General features: G+C 34.6%; 1 long non-coding RNA gene across 2 annotated transcripts in view; it reads right to left on the reverse strand.

Moving 5' to 3' along the window:
• Positions 1-5,056, reverse strand: part of LOC309844070 — a 40,678-nt gene extending 35,622 nt beyond the window's left edge. The window contains exons 1-2 of one of the 2 annotated variants that reach the window (XR_014300482.1): positions 4,980-5,056; positions 3,818-3,999 (exon numbers count right to left, since the gene is read on the reverse strand). This is a non-coding gene — a long non-coding RNA (uncharacterized lncRNA). Of the gene's footprint in view, positions 1-3,817; positions 4,000-4,856 lie in introns of both variants that reach the window. The other variant, XR_014300483.1, reaches the window with a different exon arrangement.
• Positions 5,057-6,000: the final 944 nt, after the last annotated feature.

Below are 6,000 nucleotides of genomic sequence, written 5' to 3' on the forward strand. Positions count from 1 at the left end.
GAAATAGCTTGTGTCCATTGGTAGTTGAACAGATAAAGAAGCTATGATGCACACACACATACACACACCACACACACAGACTGGAATATTATTCAGCCATTAAAAAAGAATGTAATTTTTCCATTTTCAACAACATGGATGGATTTAGAGGGTATAATGCTAAGTAAAATAACTCAGAGAAACACAAATACCATAAGACTTCACTCCTAATTGGAAGTTAAGAAACAAAACAAGCAAAGGAAAGAAGACAAAAGAGAAACCAAGAAAGAGACTCTTCACTATACAGAACACACTGATGGTTAACCAGAGGGGAGATGAGTAGGGGGATGGGTAAAATAGGTGATGGAGATTAAACATCACATCACATTATCATCACATTCCCTGAGTAATATATAGAATTGTTGAATTGACATATTATATACCTGAAACTAATATAATGCTGAGTGTTAACAATAACTGGAATTAAAATTAAAAACTTAAAAAAGAGGTGGTATGTGTATATATATAATACATACCACTATATATATATATATATGTATGTATATAGTACACACATATATACATATATATGTATATATACACATATACATATATACATATATGTACAGACACACACACACACACACAATGTGATATTACTGAACCATAAAAAAGAATGAGATCTCGGGGTGCCTGGGTGGCTCAGTGTGTTGGGCCGCTGCCTTCGGCTCAGGTCATGATCTCGGGGTCCTGGGATCGAGTCCCGCATCGGGCTCTCTGCTCAGCAGGGAGCCTGCTTCCTCCTCTCTCTCTGCCTGCCTCTCTGCCTACTTGTGATCTCTCTGTGTCAAATAAATAAAATCTTTAAAAAAAAAAAAGAATGAGATCTTGCCATTTGTAACATCATCAATGTACCTAGTGGGTATTATTCTAAGTGAATAGCCTAATATTCCAAGTGAATAGTCTATTATTCTAAGTGAATAGAGAAAGATACCATATGATTTAACTTTTATGCAGAATTTTGAAAAATAAAACAAATGAACAAACTAAAAACAGAAATATACTCATAACAAACAAGAACAAACTGGTGATTGCCAGAAGGGAGCAGGGTTGGGGAATGGGAAAAGGCATTTACAATATGCAAGGGAGTGTAACATGTCTATGCACTATTTGAAGTGAGGAAGTTATACCACAGATTGCCACAAACCTTATTACATACTTATTTATGAAAATTCAGAAAACCTTCCTTCTTCAACCTTAACTCTCTCCATCTTCCTCCTACCCTCAGTTTTAGAGTCAGAATTATGTAAAGGGTGAGTAAAGGAAATCAGATGCATTTGCCTGACTGACAAGGAAAGAAGTTGGATTTTAAATATTCTTTGTTGAATTATACAAAGTGAATGAATTATGTATCTAACTATTGTTTTCTATAACTTCCAATTATTTGTTTTATCCAATAAGTGATATTGGTTCTCTCAAGGTTTCTAAAATTGCCTTGCCTTAAGTGTCATACTATTATCTATTGTGGAAAATATTTGAAATAAGGCTCTGAGGGTAAATAGTGTACTTGTTTTTTTATGACTATTTCACAGTCACTTGTAAATTGAAATGCACTTGCAAACATGAACTTTAAAGAATCAATGGATCCATGAAAATGTTAAGGGAATTCTGGACTTTCTCACTTTTGGAATTAGAAATTCATTTAAAGTATTTGTGTGTGTGTGTGTGTGTGTGTGTGTGTGTGTGTTACATATTGTGTAACTTTGATGTTAACTAGAAACGGAGATGATTAAGCCTTCTCAATTAAATATAAATTCTCTCTGTTATTTTTCAGCCTAAGAAAGAGAAACTTAAAAGCCTTTATTTCTAAAGTTCTAAGCAAGTTTTCATGGCAGGAGAAGAGTCTATATAGTTATATAGTTGTGTGTGTGTGTGTGTGTGTGTGTGTGTGTGTGTGTTTAATTTTCTTGGTCACTTGCATTCATTAACAGCAAAAATTCAGACTGCCGGAGTGGCTCAGTTGGTTGAGCACTGGACTCTTGGTTTCAGCTCAGGTCATTATCTGAGGATCCTGGGATCCAACCCCGCAGGGAATGACTCCTGCTCATCAGGTTGTCTACTTAGAAATTCTCTCCCCCTGCCCTCTCGTGTCTCTCTCTCTCTCAAATCAATCTTTAACAGCAAAAATTGAATGAAAGAAGTCTGTACAGAATAACCTAGGACTCACTGACTTAACCCCTGCCTCTTCTGTCATTGATTGACATTTCAGGACAATCTATAGGTACCAGATACCACTCACTCTCAAAATGAGTCAAGATAACTTCCTGAGAGTTATGAAGTCCAAATGTTATGTGATTTTGGGGGTATGTACTTCATGGCTATCTTTGCAATTTATTTGCAGTAGGCTTATCTGACTGGCTGAACCCTGGAGTCCACTGGAATAGTAAGTGTAGATATCCTCAATACTTATTTCCAGAGCTATCTAATGAAATGTCTTTGTTTCTTTAAACATATTTCAAATTATTCACATCTAAAATTGTGATACATGTTTCTAATAACCATATCACTATTATTTGAGCATGAATTAAAATCATTTTTGTTATAAGGATTCCTATTTTTAAATATGAATCTATAAGAAGTCCTTTTTAAATGCCCATTTTGCTGTTGGAGCTGCTTGCCTTTTGTGCTACTTAGTGTCACTGGATAGGATTGATTCCAAAAAAGAGGGCACCTCTTCCCCATGCAAATGCAAAGATTCTTTTCCAATGGCTAATATTCAGCAAAGGTCTGAGTTAGAGAGCTGAGTATTGGATCTAGTTATTTCACTCATCAATTCTATGACTCTGAATGAGTCACTTGGATGAATCAGTTTCCTTTCCTTAAAAATGAAACCAAGGTAACAATCACATTAAAGTACTATTGAAGTTGTACTTTCAATTATGATGAACAGGGTTTGTCATTGTTATTCCTTTAAGTACTATATAGATACAATGCAATATTATATTTAAAGGATTTTTAAAATGCAATATAACATCAAAATTTTTAATTTGTGGGGTGGGAGGATTGAACACATATAAAGTTATTCTATGCAAAGGTATATCCCAAAATTTATATTCAAAGATTGGAAACACTGATCATATATTAAAATGAACAGTTCATTTAGTCCACATTACTCCTAGCCAGGAAATTCTCTGGTGCTACAATTTTTACCATAATCACTATTTTACTCTAGTATCTGGTATTACACCTAATATATAGTAGGTATTAAATATATACACAAACATTATGTATCCAATAATTGACTTGTCAGATAACTACACATGTGAATGAAAGAGGAAAAGCTTTCCTTTCTCAATGAGATACAGAGGAGGAAGATAAGCTTGAGGATGAGGGTGTAGGTGAAAAATTAGGACCAACTGGTAAAAACAAGAGGAAATTAGTAAACTTAACTTTTTAAAAACATGTTTTAAAAAAGAAATATTTATATTGGTAATAGAGATTTCTTTATAATGAGACATGCTTAACAAATGCTGATGGACACCTGCAATGGCTATATTAGAAGAACTCATTGAGCTGGTTGGGATGGAGTACAAGGTAACACCTATGATCCTTTCTAAGAGCCAAATGTATTTCAAACCACAATTTAAAAAAAAGTCCTCTTTGGATATAAGATAATTAATATATTTGAAAAATTAGCTGGTCAATTTCATTAATATAATTGATTTTGTCATATATACACCAATCCCCCCAAAATTTTCTATATCTGACAATTTTGTATGACTTATCATGGCATGAAGCAATGAAATTAACTAGACTTCTAGGAAAGCACAAGTATTACCTCATTTTTATAAGCAGCAGTCTCGTTTGCTTTTTCCTTAGTGAACTGGAGCTTCCAGGTAGGAAAACTCTCACATGACTAAATATTATGTTGAAGAATTGACAGGGAACAGGCACTTCATGAACATGACCTCTCCTGACTTTAAAATCTTTCAAAAGATGCCTTTTGCCATCATAAGTGTTCTGGAGATAAAAGAGGAAGCTGGTTGACAAAAAGCTGAAAGGAGCAGTCATTAGATCTAAATGCTGAGTAATGGAGCATAATATTTTTCATCAATAACAACCAGGAGAAATGGCCCTTAAAGTGTCTACAGTACCAAGTAACATAAATGAATGATTATCAAGTGATAGATACATAAAGTGGGTGCACAGAGGTCGTTTGTTATGACTACTGTCTGCTCAAAATTCAGAGGCAATGACATTCATTCTTATTTAGGATCAGACTTTTACATCCATGTCAGGGTTAACTCATAATAGTCAAACTGCAATAAAATGTAGTCCTAGTGAAATGCTGTAGTTAAATGCAGTATTAAAAACTAGTGTCACTAAAAAAACACACAGTCATTAATTAAGATAAGTGAAAGGAACTTTAGAGATCAAAACCCTTTTTATCTTATATTTCATGTAATGATCCTGAAGCTCTGGTCAATTGTAAGTTCATGTAGTAGGTTTTCAACAGGTCTATTTATCCTTAGTCTCAGGCCAATACACTTTAACTATTACATAGCAATTCATTAAAAGGTTAATATGGTTAATTAATTAAACAGTCTGACTTAACTAAATGACCTATTTCAATATAACAGGGCAAACTGGCCTTGCTCATTAGACTACTTTCCCTACCACCTCTCCCATTTTCTCCATCCATAGGGAAATATTTATACCACATTGGAAATAGAGGACAAGTACCAGCCACATATCAGAAATTTTGTAGAATCTTCGCAAGATACAGTATAGGTGAGAGAGAATGAGGGAGGGCTAAGCAAAGTTAAAACATCATGGGTAAGTTCAAAGTCCCATAGATAACCAGCAGAATCTCACACCTCTGAGTTTAGAAGCTGGGTGCTGGGGCAAGGGCAGTAGATGAGCAGCAAGAATTAAGCTCTCCAGTTCTTCTGAGAGGAGTATTCCAGTGCTGTACACAGAATGACAGAAAATATACTCACTCCCAGCTTGCCCTCATTGTAATGCAGGACTCTGTGTGTAGGGGGTTGTGTATATGTGATTGGAGTGGAGGGTCAGCCACTGTAATCCTTGGTCTTATAGAAGAAAAGTGGTATTCCAGGTAATTCGGTTTGTAACAATCAACGTGATAGGACAACTTTAGCACAGTGTCACAATGCTTCCTCCAAACTAATCACACACAAGCAAAAATGGGTATCTTATCTGGCATCATTATACTATAATCTAAATGTGTTTTCACTCCTTTTTTTTTGAGACCCAACTGTCTGAATAGAATAATCAGAATAATCTGATAGAAACTGTGTCATAACCATATACCTGATGATATTGTGTCAAAGTAAGAAACTTATGTTCTATATAGTTGCAAACTGTTTTAGAACAATTAAAAATAATAATAATTATTAAATTATTTGTCTATATTAAAAAAGATTATGATTACAAAATAAATCTATATTTAAAAAGATTATAATTACAAAATAATTATTATTAAATTATTAGTCTGTATTAAAAAAGAAGAATGTGAGTGGCCGCCATTAGAGGGCATTGAGGTCTGCCATATTTTATGGCCAGTGAAAGCTAGAACCCAGCCTTCTATTTGGAGAGGTGAGTCCTCAGACACAGGCAACCAGTGTCTGCAGCCCACTCCATAAGAATTTATTTCATATCGAGTCAGAAACTTATAGTATATTACTTATAAGACTCAAACTTTTAACATGTAAAAAGAGAAAATTAAACAGAGTGATTAAAAAAAGAAATAAAGACTATAAGGGCCTACTTAATCAGAGGGAGCCATTTTGTTGTTTATGCAGTAAACTTAGATTGACCCTATGCAGTAAACTTAGATTGACCCTGTCCCTCCCAGAGGAACTTACTTGCAAAGCTCAGATACAAGGATGGGTCAGGCCAGGTAGAGATAGCGAATCAATGAGGCATGCTTATATCTACTAGGGTGAATTGTAATTCAATTGGCTGCCCGTGTGTGACCTAACATGACTGTGCAGTGTT

The sequence above is a fragment of the Mustela nivalis genome (assembly GCF_964662115.1).
Source record: "Mustela nivalis genome assembly, chromosome: 11".
Taxonomy (NCBI): domain Eukaryota; kingdom Metazoa; phylum Chordata; class Mammalia; order Carnivora; family Mustelidae; genus Mustela; species Mustela nivalis.